This window comes from Argentina silus (genome assembly GCF_951799395.1).
Source record: "Argentina silus genome assembly, chromosome: Y".
NCBI lineage: Eukaryota > Metazoa > Chordata > Actinopteri > Argentiniformes > Argentinidae > Argentina > Argentina silus.
This window is the reverse complement of record NC_139654.1, coordinates 34,590,525-34,605,889: the sequence shown is the minus strand read 5'-3', so window position 1 is coordinate 34,605,889 and position 15,365 is coordinate 34,590,525. Positions and strand designations below refer to the sequence as shown.

The 15,365-nt window shown below is 48.0% G+C and overlaps 1 pseudogene across 1 annotated transcript in view; it reads left to right on the top strand.

Annotated features, from left to right (window-relative positions):
• Positions 1–15,365, top strand: part of LOC310824085 — a 91,710-nt pseudogene that overhangs the window by 58,983 nt on the left and 17,362 nt on the right. The gene's annotated exons all lie outside the window — the stretch shown is intronic.

Here is a 15,365-nt window from a genome sequence, read left to right as displayed (position 1 = left end):
GGTTGATTCCAGCGTGACTTTGATGTTGTACAATTACTTACAAATATACAAATTCATGCCTTGGCCGTCAGATTTTTTTTTTTAGGCCAGATCGGACGATAGAAGCATTTCTCTGACCTCCTATAAAGCGCTGATATCATATAGAAGAGTCTGAGCCAGCCAAGGGGCGGGAACACGCAGGGATTGTATCAACACGACCGAGGCACTGCGAACGAGCATGGAAACCTTATGAACCATGCTAGACTTTGGCGCGTTGCATCCAGAAGTGCCGCAACAATTGAACACTACCACTAAAGTACATAAAATCGCTTTCTGTGTATAGGCCAGTACATGCATTATACTTTTGTATATTCTCAATAATGGTTTGTAGCTGGTTTGTGGCATGTAGCTGTACCGCACAATCATGAATGCAAGATGACAATATAGGAGCCCAATAAAAATTTAATGATGATTCATTGATTTTAATTATGACTATGATGCATAATAAATAGTTCATTATGACAGACACTGATGTTGAAAATGATTAAACTTTTGATAGGCTATTAATTCAGATTATGCAAACGTCATCATTTCATGGCAATCAATTTCAAGTTAATAAATCATGACAGTGATTATTAGGCCAACTAATATTGTGCCGAAATATTTCAAACTACATATTATTTGTATCATTATTATTAATTTACTGTCATTGCTCCACAATTTGATTGGTCTACCACATGGATTCACCCCCCCAAAAAAGTGTATAAAGCTTTGAGAATTTGTGCGTACATTTCTTTCAATAGTTCGAACTGATCAGTTGTTTGTTAAAATGAGCTTGTGGGGGGACATGCAGCGTTCGGCCTGTAGAGGGAGCTACAGGACCGTGGCCGGGGTTTACGAAAACGAGGCTTTGTTGCGCACCTGTTGCGAATGAAGCCTCGTTGGCGAAATGGTATAAGATATGTGTGCCTCTGCTTTGGGAGAGGACGGCTGGAAAGCGGGGACTGGAAAGTCCTGACAAACATTTATAAAATAAACAGGATTTTCCCACACCAGCAACCTCGAGTCCGCCTCTGTGTCACGGATCTTGTTACAGCCCTCTTGTTGTGCTTATAATTGTACTAATTGTACTGGTGGAGGGGGCCCTTTTTTCATGAAAGATGGGACAAACTAAGCAACATACCTTATTGATCTTTGGCCTGGCTACTTACTCACCGGCCACTTTCTTAGGTACACCTTGCTAGTACTGGGTTGGACCCCGTTTTCTCGCCCATCTGCTTCAAGGTTCGACGTGTCGTGCGTTCAGAGATGGTCTTCTGTATACCTTGGTTGTAACAAGTGGTTATTTGAGTTACTGCTGCCTTTCTATCATCTCAAACCAGTCTGGCCATTCTCCTCTGACCTCTGGCATCAACAAGGCATTTTCACCCAGAGAACTGCCGCTCACTGGATATTTTCTCTTTTTCGGACCATTCTCTGCAAACCCTAGAGATGGTTGTGCGTGAAAATCCCAGTAGATCAGCAGTTTCTGAAATACTCAGACCAGCCTGTCTGGCACCAGCAACCATGCCGTGTTCAAAGTCACTTAAATCACCTTTCTTCCCCATTCTGATGCTCGGCTTGAACTTCAGCAGGTCATCTTGACCATGTCTACATGCCTAAATGCATTGAGTTGCTGCCATGTGATTGGCTGATTAGATATTTGCGTTAACGAACAGTTGAACAGGTGTACCCAATAAAGTGGCCGGTGAGTGTGTGGGTGTATATATATATATATATATATATATATATATCATATTATATTATATGACTTATCCTTAAAGCAAAATGCAAACCAGAACTAGGAATCTTTGTGTACAGGACTGCTGAAGAACGCATTAGTTGGGTTGACCACTGAGAAATATGTAGCATTACTGGGTATATGAGTAATTAGTATATGGATCCGGAACAATAGGGGCGCGCGCTTGGACTGCTTCATTAACCTTTTTAAGATCCCGAACAAAGCACCAGGTAGGCCTTCCTGTTTGGCCTTTTTTACGGGGAAGATGGGAGTACGAAAAAAGCTGTCAGGACATGGAACAATAATACCTTTTTCCAATAACGCATCAAAAACTGGTGTAATACCATCTACAGCTTCAGGGGATACTGCGCCTGTCGCAGTCTGTGAGGCCCCTTGGGTACAACAACCAGCGGCTGCATATTCTTTATAAGACCAACGTCATATCTGGTGCTGAGCTCAGAGAGCAGACGGTACTCCCGATAATCGACTGTCATCTGCAGTCATTACAGTTCCCACAAACTGAGCGATGTTATTTTGCTCTGGGATAAGGCGTACACTTCGTATTCCTACAAACGTACACTCTAACCGGCTACGGTAAGCCCTTGCTGTCGAGTACTCGTCCCCTCCCTCACGAGACCCAGTCTCTTACTTGGTTGCAAGATGATACCCGAGGCCCTACATCCTGCCCCCGTTACGGCTTAGCGAGAGATACATGGGGGTCTGACCCGCGTATCTCACGAAACTCATCCTTTGTACTCCTTACAGACACAGCGCAATATCCCTGGTCAATCCAATAAAGCCACTGTCCTTACAATAAGTCCCTCTTCTCTCTAAACCAAACTTTTTCAAAACTCTCATCCTGACTTTCGGAGACCCTAGCTGTACAATGAAAATTATCTTTTGTCTGTGAACGTACAATCTTATAACTCTTAGCTCGGCTTCTGCCAACAATCTCTGTGCAATTGATCTCAGCCCGGAGACGGGCAAGTTCCATCCGTAAAAATAATTTAGCGGTGCATTACCCAACGGCATATTTTGATTGGTTTTATCTCACCAGGTAATGCCGTTGATGGGACCTCTCCCACTTCCTCTGACCGTCCATAGCCCTCTTCGTGCCCCTCGGATTGTTGACAGTAATTCCGTGTTTATAGCTCCGTTTCTCTCCTTCTTATCAGCCTGCGGTGCCGTCTGGGGTCGGTGCCGTGGTGGGCGAACAGAGAGGCGGTCGAGATCCGCATCAACCTGCTCAGACAATGAAACTATAGGACACTGGTTAGAAGACCCTAGCCTACCTAACTTGCGTTTATCTTCTTGATTCAACTTGCTTTACCTTACCAGCAGCATGATTTCCAAGCCTATCTCCCAGTATGCTAATCTGTCTCTGGCTAAAACTCCCGTTCAATGGAAAATCCAAATCTCCCACATAGGCAATTGTTTGCATGTCCATCGACCATATTTTTCAATTATTATCTTGGCGAACCCCTCCGTGCTCGAAGGCAGCGGGTTCGCCTTACTGGCAGCTTTCCCCATTATCAAATTAGTATAGCAACTTTTTCAGGTATTTTAGAAAGGTTAAGTGTCATCAACGACAATAGGTGAGTTCCTTACCTTTTATTCACGTGTCTCCACACCGGTCTTTTACGCGTTTCATGCAAATTCTAGGTATACCAAAAAACTGTGTGTCCTCCAGACATTGAGTGTCCCTGACACTCGGATTTTTGCTAGCACCCAGTCCTACACGAGGCCTAGGATTTTTAATTCACAAATATTGTGGACTCACCTCTTCCGAGTTCAATGTCTTGTTGGAATCGCTGTGCCTGAGAACTCCGTCCCTCTCCTTTCAGGCGCCTTGCTCTCAACCGTTGCATTCTGAACTTTCAAAGGGAGGATTTCGGGCTCCAGGAATATATCCTGTCCATATACAACTTTTGACCTTCTTGGCAGAGAGATGACGAACTCAGGGCAGGCGGTCCCGGACGAGCCCCCAAATTGTGGTGGAAGTCTAGGATTTACCACTCTGTACTTCAGCTCTTCGGAGGTAAGAAACAAGTCCTGAGTAGCCGCAATATCTGAGTCCGGTATTTATTGCTTGCAAACAAGAGACAAGAGCGTAACAGAGAGGGCGGGAGAGAATGAACAATGGGGAGACTTTCTTATTGATCAATCGGCGTTCAACACTTCACACTTATCCACCTTTCTGTCGGCAAGATGGGCCTGTTCCTTTGTTCTTCCTCTCCCCCCACTACTCCCTCTGAAACTACCGCTATCCATATTGTAATTATCCGCCGTTTCTCAAAACAATGGCTATAGAACTTCAGAGGTGTGGAAAGAGAAAATTTAATCACAGTATTTACACAAGTTGTATCAGTCATAAGAAAGTGTATAACCTGAAAACAGTTCTCAGTGTATTTTCCATAACATCCCTGCCGCTGAAAAACATCCCCACAGCATGATGCTGCCACTACCATGCTTCACCGCGGGGATGGTATTGGCCAGGTGATGAGTGGTGCCTGGTTTCCTCCAGACGTGACGCTTGGCGTTCAGGCCAAAGAGTTCAATCTTGGTTTCATCAGACCAGAGAATCTTGTTTCTCATGGTCTGAGAGTCCTTTAGGTGCCTTTTGGCAAACTCCAAGCGGGCTGTCATGTGTTTTTTACTGAGGAGTGGCTTCCATCTGGCCACTCTACCATAAAGACATGATTGGTGGAGTGCTGCAGAGATGGTTGTCCTTCTGGAAGGTTCTCCCACAGAGGAACTCTGGAGCTCTGTCAGAGTCTACCATTGGGTTCTTGGTCACCTCCCTGACGATGGCCCTTCTCCCCCTATTGCTCAGTTTGGCTGGGCAGCCAACTCTAGGAAGAGTGTTGGTGGTTCCATACTTCTTCCATTTAACCCTTGTGTGGTCTTCGGGTCAAATTGACCCGTTTTAAATTTTTACTTGAAGAAAAAATATACAAAGAAACATTTTTTCAACCTGAAACTCCATGGCCTTGGCTTATTTACTGTGAAGAACATGTCAAAGAAAAAAAAATCATTGAGTGCACATGCTACACCCCCCCTACACATTTATGTCCTTCACAAGGTCTTCGGGTCAATTTGACCCGCATATACACAGAGACACACAGACTCACAGAAACATGCACACACACACTCACTCACACACATACAAACACACACACACACACAGAATCTGCACAATGTTGTTACAAAACATTCTGGGAAGCCAGAGGGAGGAGACCCTGAGAGACACCAGGGGACACGGGTGGTACTGGATATGTCACAGGGCCTCAGTGGCCACAACATCACTTGGGATAATTTTTTCACATCGTACAGCCCGGGACAGGAACTTCTCAAAAGAAAGCTGACAATGGGTGGAACAGTCAGAAAAAATAAGACAGAGCTCCCACCTCAGCTTCTAACTGTAACGAACAGGCCAGTCCATTCCTCCCACTTTGTGTTTACGGCCAACATGGCCCTGGTATCCTACATACCCAAAAAGGGCAAAAATGTGATGCTTATGAGCACTGGTGACACCGCACATACAGAGGAGACAACATGTGCCCAGGAACCCAGCTTCTCTAGCCATAGTGAGGAGGGTGGAGGAGGCTCCTGCTGTCCCACCTGCACGACCCACACAACCACAACCTCCAGTGCCTGAAGTAAGTGTCCTGTTGTTGTTGTTGTTTATGTGTGCATGTATCTGTGTGTGTGTGTGTGTGTGTATGTTTCTGAGTATCTCTGTATGTATGTGGGTCAAATTGAAATTGACTATTAGAAGATGTGGTGGGAAAAAAATCCTGAACTAATAAAGTATTTTCATTATTCTAGATTGCAGCTGGTGGCAACAAGAGGAAGCACAGCGAGGTGTGTGAACCCTCAAAGGACTCAAAGACACAAACCACATGCAGAAACTGCTAAAAGTACATCTGTAGTACACATACTCTCAAATTCTGTGCATCATGTGTTGTGTAGACAGGCATACCCATGCACACACACCATTTTTCTAATTCACATGTATCCAATATTATTTCAGAATTGTTTGAAAGATGTATTTTTCAGTGTACTGTATTTCACTGACAGTGAATAAAGCAGTGTACATTTCGTTCATGTTTTGTGTTTCTATTTATTGTAAATCATCTCAAATTATTTTTGAGACATTTTTGAGAGATGTATTTCATATCCAGTGACTAAATCGATCTAAGTTTGGTTCTCGTGTTTCTATTGTCGTTCATCACCTGTATTTGCTTTTCACAGCTTTGATTATAATAAGATAAAGATGAAAATCAAATGAGAATATCTCTTCAAAAATAATAAACATCAATGAAAACATTGTTTCATTTCAACTTTTCAGAGATAAGCATTCCACCCAAGTCCTTATTATAGCAGATTTTTTACATAAATTATAACTTTATCACAAAAAACGAATTACACTTCCACTGTTAAATATGATCTAGCAGAGATTAATTGCAAATATTAATCATACATGTTATCTATATTGTTTGGAATTGAGATAAAGACAATATATGTTAAAGAGTTTTGAATGGAAATTTGTATTTTTGTATTGCTTTTAAAGCCCCAATAATGTCCCGGGTCAATTTGACCCGAAGACTTCCAAAGGGTCCAAAAAGTGAAGACAATACGAGGGTTAAGAATGATGGAGGCTACTGTGTTCTTGGGGACCTTCAATACTGCGGAAATGTTTTTGTACTCTTCCCCAGATCTGTGCCTCGCAGGGTGGGAATTTCACGACGGCCAAGGTGGCCTTTGTGCCCCTGTCAAAGTTCCAGTGTAAACAACGCTAGTGACGCGTGGTGGGCTTTTATGGAATTACAGCCACCCTAGTGCGCACAGTAGGCTAGTCCCGTGTCTGTGGATCAGAGCGGTTGCTCTGCTGTGATTGTTCCAAAATAGAACTTGCGCAACTTCGCGAACCGCGCAGGTGAAGTATTAACATCACATGCAAGAAGAACGTCAACCAGCCTCCTCCTCAGCCTCTCAAAACGGGAGCAAGACAAGCACAGGTAAGCAAGCGGGCCAAGCTGTTTTGATTTGGTTTAACTGAAGTATGTGGTAGTATTTGACAGGACCTAACATTTACGTTTTTATAGAAAGTACTATTGATAGGTAATTACCATTGTATTAGCCTATTTAAAGTCGACTCGTTAACGTTACATTTTTTTTGCGTCATGAAAACTAGCGATAGCTAGCTAGTTGGGATAGCGCTAACGTCTTCCCTTCCTCAGGGAAAAGGGGTCGACATCTTGTGTTGCTTCTACTAGCAGATAGCTGTCAGCTACGGTCAGCTTTGAATCTAGTATTTTTCTTGCTAAGCGGTTTTGCTATAATACATGACTGACTTATGTGGTTTATGGCTGAACTTAACGTATACGTTTAAGAAACACTATTGCTATTCAGCCATTTGTAATCTTAAAATGACTGGTGTTCACAGAAAAGGAAGCCATCTATCCAAACCTCCTTCATCTCATCAGGATTGTACTCGTCTTCCCTGTCTCCACAGCCCAAGTTGAACGCCAATTTTCAACTATCAAGAGGATCCAAGGAGACTGGCGCTTGAGATTGAAATTGAAAACAATAGAAGATCTCTTAATTAAATCACAGGGATGTGATCCCTTGGAATACCAAAGCGAGGATGCAGTGGCAAGGTGGTGGAGAGCTGGCCTCTCAAGCAGGAGACCAGACATTCAGCCGTATGGGCCAAGACTGAACTCTGACCCTGTTCCAGATTCTGATTCTGATTCCGAGTCAGATTAAAATAATCTAACTCCCTGTCTCTCTCACTCACATTCTCTCTCTCTCTCTCACACACACACACACACACTGTCTTAATCTCTCTTTCTCATTCACATTCTCTCTTTGTCCCCCCCACACATTCTCTCTCTCTCTCTCTCTCACACACACTCTGTTTCAAATTCAAATTGAGCTTGTATTATTAAGGTAGTTTTGTTTGTGTCTTTGAGTGTATATATGTTCATATTTAGGTGATGTTAATTTCACCTCAGCAGGTTCCTTTTTTATGGCAGGGAGGAGGCATTTCTCTTTCTTTCCTCTTAGATGAACTCAGGCAGGAGATTCATTTTGCCATCTTTTCAAAACAGGTTAATTTGTCATTTTCCAAAAAGGTTCTTTCTAATATATTTAATATATTGTGCACTGCACTGTGTCAGGAGAAAGTGTATCTCTGATACTTCTGTGTTTCGGTCACAGTGGTGGCTGTTGTCTTTCTGTCGCAGTTTTTGTCTGTACCTTCTCACTTCTATGGCCAGGCTGTGCACACTGTTTCAGCCTCTCTCTCTCACACACATTCTCTCTCTTTCTCTCCCATACTCACAGTCTCTCTAAATGCTTTACAATGTTATTAAATTAAAACAAATGTTTTAATACATAATTAATGTTGCTTGGTGAATGAGAATGTTAAGGTATTAATCTGAAAGGTAAAACCAGCGTAATTTAACCCAACGGCCTTTGTGCCCTTAAAAAAAATGTGAACGGGAAGGCCAAATGGCCTTGCCCCTAAAATGACGAAATTCCAAGCCTGGTGCCTCGACACAATCCTGTCTCTGAGGTCTACGGACAATTCCTTCGACCCCATGGCCTGGTTTTTGCTCTGACATGCACTGTCAACTGTGGGACCTTATATAGACAGGTGCGTGCCGATCCAAATCATGTCCAGTCAATTGAATTTACTACAGGTGGACTCCAATCAAGTCGTAGAAACATCTCAATGATCAATGGGAACAGGATGCACCTGAGCTCAATTTCAAGTGTCATAGCAAAGGGTCTGCAAACATTTCTAAATACCTGTTTTCGCTTTGTCTTTATGGGGTATTGTGTGTAGATTGATGAGGAAAAAAATAAATGGAATCCATTTTAAAATAAGGCTGTAATATAACAAAATGTGGAAAAAGTGAAGGGGTCTGAATACTTTCCAAAGGCACTATTATTAGGTACACCTGTTCAACTGCTCGTTAATGCAAATATCTAATCAGCCAATCACATAGCAGCAACTCAATGCATTTAGGCATGTTGACATGGTCAAGACGACCTGCTGAAGTTCAAACCCGAGCATCAGAATGGGGAAGAAAAGTGATTTAAGTGACTTTGAACGTGGCATGGTTGTTGGTGCCAGACGGGCTGGTCTGAGTATTTCAGAAACTGCTGATCAACTGGGATTTTCACGCACAACCGTCTCTAGGGTTTACAGAGAATGGTCAGAAAAAGAGAAAATATCCAGTGAGCGGCATTTCTCTGGGCGAAAATGCCTTGTTGATGCCAGAGGTCAGAGGAGAATGGCCAGACTGGTTCGAGATGATAGAAAGGCAACAGTAACTCAAATAACCACTCATTACAACCAAGGTATGCAGAAGACCATCTCTGAACGCACAACATGTCGAACCTTGAAGCAGATGGGCTACAGCAGCAGAAGACCACACTGGGTGCCACTCCTGTCAACTAAGAACAGGAAACTGAGGCTACAATTTGCACGGGCTCACCAAAATTGGACAATAGAAGTTTGGAAAAACGTTGCCTGGTCTGAGTCTCGATTTGTGCTGCAACATTCAGATGGTAGGGTCAGAATTTGGCGTAAACAACATGAAAGCATGGATCCATCCTGCTGTATCAACGGTTCAGGCTGGTGGTGGTGTTATAATGGTGTGGGGGATATTTTATTGGCACACTTTTGCCCCCTTAGTACCAATTGAGCATCGTTTAAACGCCACAGCCTATCTGAGTATTGTTGCTGACCATGTCCATCCCTTTATGTCCACAGTGTACCCATCTTCTGATGGCTACTTCTAGCAGGATAACGCGCCATGTCACAAAGTTCACATAATCTCAAACTGGTTTCTTCAACATGACAATGAGTTCACTGTACTCAAATGGCCTCCACAGTCACCAGATCTCAATCCAATAGAGCACCTTTGGGATGTGGTGGAACGGGAGATTCGCATCATGGATGTGCAGCCGACAAATCTGCAGCAACTGCGTGATGCTAACATGTCAATATGGACCAAAATCTCTGAGGAATGTTTCCAGCGCCTTGTTGAATCTATGCCAGAAATAATTAAGGCAGTTCTGAAGGCTAAAGGGGGTCCAACCCGGTACTAGCAAGGTGTACCTAATAAAGTGGCCAGTGAGTGTTTATATATATATATATATAAGGGAACACTTAAGGGACTGTAGCAAGGTCCGTGACACACAGAGGCAGACGCAGTGTCGGTATGAGGGAATTGTTTGTTTATTTTTAGTTCGCTCAGGACTTTTCAGTCTCTGTTTCTTATCGCTAGCTTTTCAGCTGTAATTCTCTCTGCTCCGCCGTTCCCGGCACACACATCTTAACCATTTCGTTAGACGAGGCTTCATTCGCACCATGTGCGCAACAAAGTCTTGCCCCGTCACCCTGGCCACGGTCCTGTAGCTCTCTCTACAGGCCGAACGCTGCATGTCCCCCCACATACCCCCACCGCCCGACACAGGCCGGCGACACGACGGCCGACAACCTACTCCCCCCCCCCCCCCTGCACGGGAGAGGAAGTCTGCCACGACCATCTGCGCCCCCGGGCTGTGCACGACCGAAAAGTTGAAGTGCTGCAACGCGAGATACCACCGGGTGATCCTCGCGTTCACATCCTTCATGCGGTGGAGCCACTGGAGGGGAGCATGGTCGGAGTAGAGGGTGAAAGCGCGACCCAGCAGGTAGTAGCGGAGGGCGCCGACCGCCCACTTGATGGCCAGGCACTCCTCCACCGTGCTGTACCGGCCCTCCCTCTCCGACAGTTTGCAGCTCAGGTACAGCACCGGCCGGTCAGCCCCCTCCACCTGCTGGGTCAGCACTGCTCCCAGGCCTCTATCCGATGCGTCCGTCTGTAGGGAGAAAGGGAGGTTAAAATCAGGCGCATACAGGACCGTTTCTCCACAAAGAGCGCCCTTAAGGGCCTCGAACGACCCCTGGCACTGGCCCGACCATTGGACCGGATCCGGGGCACCCTTCCGGGTGAGGTCCGTCAAGGGACTGGCCAGCTCTGAAAATCCCGGCACGAACTGCCGGTAATAGCCAGCCAGCCCCAGGAAGGCCCTCACCTCCTTTTTCGTCTTGGGCCGCAGTCTTTTCAATCTGCGGCCGCACCTCCCCTCGACCCAAGTGGTACCCCAGATACCGGATCTCCCTCCGGTATATGCGGTATTTGGAGACCGCATTAACCCGTCTATAATCCACACAGAACCGTATAGCCCCATCCGGCTTGTTGACAAGCACGATGAGGTTACACCAATCACTGCGGGACTCCTCGACCACACCCAGCTCCAGCATGGCTTTCAATTCCCTGCACAAAATGTCTCATTTGTGTACCATTAACCTATAGGGACGCGTGCGCACCGTTAACCCTGGCTGCGTTTCTATATGGTGGTCGATAAGCGTAGTCCGACCGGGCAGGGGAGAGAACACGTCGGCGACTTAGCTTGCAAATCTGCAACGTCCGTGGCCTGGCTAGCAGAGAGATGGTTATCAATACCGACCGGAGTGCTAACTTTTGATTTTGGGACTTCCGGACCGAACTCATCTCCCTCTGGAATTATTGTAGCCAGAGCAACAGTGACCACGTCGTTCCATTTTTTTAGGAGATTTACGTGATACACCTGCAAACTATCCCCCCGGTCCGAGCGTACTACCTCATAATCCATGTCCCCCTTGCCACTTCGCGAGTAATTTCGTGCTGGAGGTGGGTAACAGTACGAGCACCTTGTCTCCCGGTGTAAATTCTCGCAGGTTAGTTCCCCTGTCGTATAGGCGCTTTTGAAGCTCCTGGGCTTGCAGCAAATGCTCGCGTGAGATAACCCCTAGGGCGTGGAGCTTTGTGCGCTTTTACTTTTACTGTCGCTAGACCCTTCCTCCCAATTTTCTTTAAGAGGGTCTAGGACACCCCAGGGCTTACGCCCGTAGAGTAATTCAAACGGGGAAAACCCGGTGGAAGCTTGGGGGACTTCCCGTACCGCAAACAGCAGGGGATCTAGCCATTTATGCCAATTCCGACTATCCTCGTGTACAAACTTCCGGATCATTGATTTCAAGGTCCGATTGAACCGCTCACAAAGGCCATCAGTGGCTGGGTGGTAAACACTGGTTCGAACCGCCTTGATGTTCAACAACCCGTACAGTTCCTTAAGGGTGCGTGACATAAAATTAGTGCCCTGGTCGGTGAGAATCTCTTTCGGGATTCCCACGCGGGAGATTACTTGAAACAATGCCTGCGCTACACTCCTGGCAGAAATATTGCGCAGCGGTATTGCCTCGAGGTATCGGGTTGCGTAATCTATCAAGACCAACACAAATCGATATCCCTGTGTACACCGATCAAATGGCCCGATAATATCAATGGCAATGCGGTCGACCAATGGTAAGGGCCACAAGGGGGCCCGTGGAATGGCTGGGGGATTTACCAACTGACATTCGCGACAAGAAGCGCACCACCTACGCACCTCTGCCCGAATTCCCGGCCAATAAAATCAAGCCATTATACGGTTTAGTGTCTTATCATAACCTAAATGGCCCGCCATGGGGTTGAAATGAGTCGCCTGGAAGACCATTTCCCGGCGGCTACGGGGAACCAACAACTGGGTTACTTCCTCCTGGCTATGTGAGTCACGACTTACTCGGTACAATCTGTCGCTGATAATCATGAAATAGGGGTGGGCGCGTACTGTGTCTGGCCGTACCAAAGTACCATCAATCGCTATCATTGGTCATAGGCCGTTCGTAGGGTCTCGTCACGAGACTGCTCGAGGGGGAAGTTACCTAGCAGCAGATAGTTCGGCGGGGAAATCTCGGGTTGAGACCCCCCCTGCGGCTCCGGCTCCTCGGCAGTGTTGCGAGGCGCCGCCTCAGCACAGAGCACATTAAACGCCTCACAACTCCCTCTTTGTCATGCACGCACCCCGGTAGCCCACACGATAGCGACCACAGGGTATTCGTGGATGTCCCCATGCACACACTTCACCAACACCCTCGACGCCTTTAACAATGCCCCCGGTCAAACCAGGCGCTCCTGGATCATGGACTGCATGCAGCCCGAATCCAAGAACGCCTGGTGCGTATCATGCTGTATCCTTATCGGAACACGATACGCCGCTACTGGTCCGGGGGGAGGGCCCGGTATGTTGCGGACGACCTGCCCCACCTCCATCACTGGGCACTCGGCCTGAACATGGCCCGGCCGTCCGCATCGCCAACACACCCCCCCTGTCACTCGGGGTGCTGCCTGCGGGGCCAGGGCTGGCTCTGGATGTGCGCGCTCTTGCCATCTCGTCCTCGGGGCGGGCGCCGGCCTCTCTCCTTCCGGTCCCTCGGCTCCTCCCGTGGCCGGGGTTGGTCGTCGTAGCTCCCGCGGTGGGAGGGAGAGTTGGTCCTCTGCCAAGCCTACGGCGGCCGCGAGATCCTGGGGTTGGTGGTACTGGACCCAGGTGGCGGTTCGGGCCGTGAGCCCCGTGAGAAATTGTTTTAACACCACCCGGTCCCCGACCTCCTCCGCCGAGCTGTTTCTCGGGTCCAGCCACCGCCACGCGCTGTCTCGCTGCTGCTGGGCGTAGGCGAAGGGCCGGCTCCCCTCCTCCATAGTCAGGGCCCAGAACCGGCGACGGTGTTCCTCCGGTGAGAGGCCCAGGCGGTCTCGAATTGCCCGGGCCAGGGACGGGTAGTCCCGTTGGGCGGCCGCTGGTAGGCTGTGGGCAGCGAGCTGCGCCTCCCCTGACAGGAGGGGCAGCAGATGGTACGCCCACTCGCCGTCCGGCCACCCCGAGATCCTCGCCGTTCCCTCAAACACCGCCAGGAACGCCTCCGGGTCGTCCAGGTCCCCCATTTTCTGGAGGTGGATCTTGGGGGGACCTTGTGCCGGCCCCGCCTTCATGGCCCCGGCGAGGTCGCGGTCCTCAGCCCTCGCCGCTGTCATCTCTCCCACCGCGGCCTGCTGGTTCTGCTGCAGGATGGCTTGCTGTTCCAGGATCAGCGTCATCCTCGTAATGGCCGTAGTTAGCGTCTCCATGCCTCTGGCCCCACATTGGGCGCCAATGTAGCAAGGTCCGTGACACACAGAGGCAGGCGCAGTGTCGGTATGAGGGAATTGTTTGTTTATTTTTAGTTCGCTGAGGACTTTTCAGTCTCTGTCTCTTCTCGCTAGCTTTTCAGCTATAATTCTCTCTGCTCCGCCGTTCCCAGCCCACCTACTGAAAGCAGAGGCACACACATCTTAACCATTTCGTTAAACGAGGCTTCATACGCACCAGGTGCGCAACAAAGCCTCGCCCCATCACCCTGGCCACGGTCCTGTAGCTCCCTCTACAGGCCGAACGCTGCATGTCCCCCCACAGGGACACATCAGATCTTGATGAACGAATTATTCAAGTTGAAAATCTTTACTGATGTACATTGTATAATTTGTTGAGAACAAAATGACGTAACAACGGTCAATGGAAACCAAAATCATCAACCTATTGAGGGCTGGATTCAAAATCACACCGAAAATCAAAGTAAAAAATTCAAATCACAGGCTGATCCAACTTGTGTGAATTTTATCACGGCAACTCATGATGTGATTCAGTCGTGTGTATGGCCCCCGCGTGCCTCCCGACAACGTCTGGGCATGCTCCTGATGAGTCGGCGGATGGTGTCCTGGTGGATCTCCTCCCAGACCTGGATCAGGGCATCAGTGAGCTCCTGGACAGTCTGTGGCGGTATTTGGTGGCGTCGGATGCATCGATACATAACGTCCCATAGGTGCTCAATTGGATTTAGGTCAGGGGAACGAGAGGGCCATTCAATGGTATCAATGCCTTCTTCATCCAGGAACTGCCTACACACTCTGGCCACATGAGGCCGGGCATTGTCCTGCACTAGGAGGAACCCAGGGCTCCCTGCACCAGCGTAAGGTCTGACAATGGGTCTGAGGATCTCATCCCGGTACCTAACAGCAGTCAGGGTACCGTTTGCTATGACATGGAGGTCTGTGCGACTCTCCAAGGATTTGCCTCCCCAGACCATCACTGACCCACCGCCAAACCGGTCATGCTGGATGATGTTACAGGCAGCATTACGTTCACCACGGCGTCTCCAGACTCTTTCACGCCTGTCACATGTGCTCAGTGTGAACCTGCTCTCATCTGTGAAGAGAACAGGACGCCAATGGCGGACCTGCCTATTCTGGTGTTCTCTCGCGAATGCCAATCGAGCTGCACGGTGCTGGGCAGTGAGCACAGGTCCCACTAGAGGACGTCGGGCCCTCATGCCACCCTCATGGAGTCTGTTTCTGACAGTTTGGTCAGACACATGCACACCAGTAGCTTGCTGGAGGTCATTTTGTAGGGCTCTGGCAGTGCTCCTCCTGTTCCTTCTCGCACAAAGGAGCAGATACCAGTCCTGCTGTTGTGTTGATGCCCTTCTACGACCATGTCCAGCTCTCCTCGTGTAATGGCCGGTCTCCTGGTATCTCCTCCATGCTCTTGAGACTGTGCTGGGAGACACAGCAAACCTTCTTGCAACTGCACGTATGGATGTGCCGTCCTGGAGGAGCTGGACTACCTGTGTAACCTGAGTGGGCTG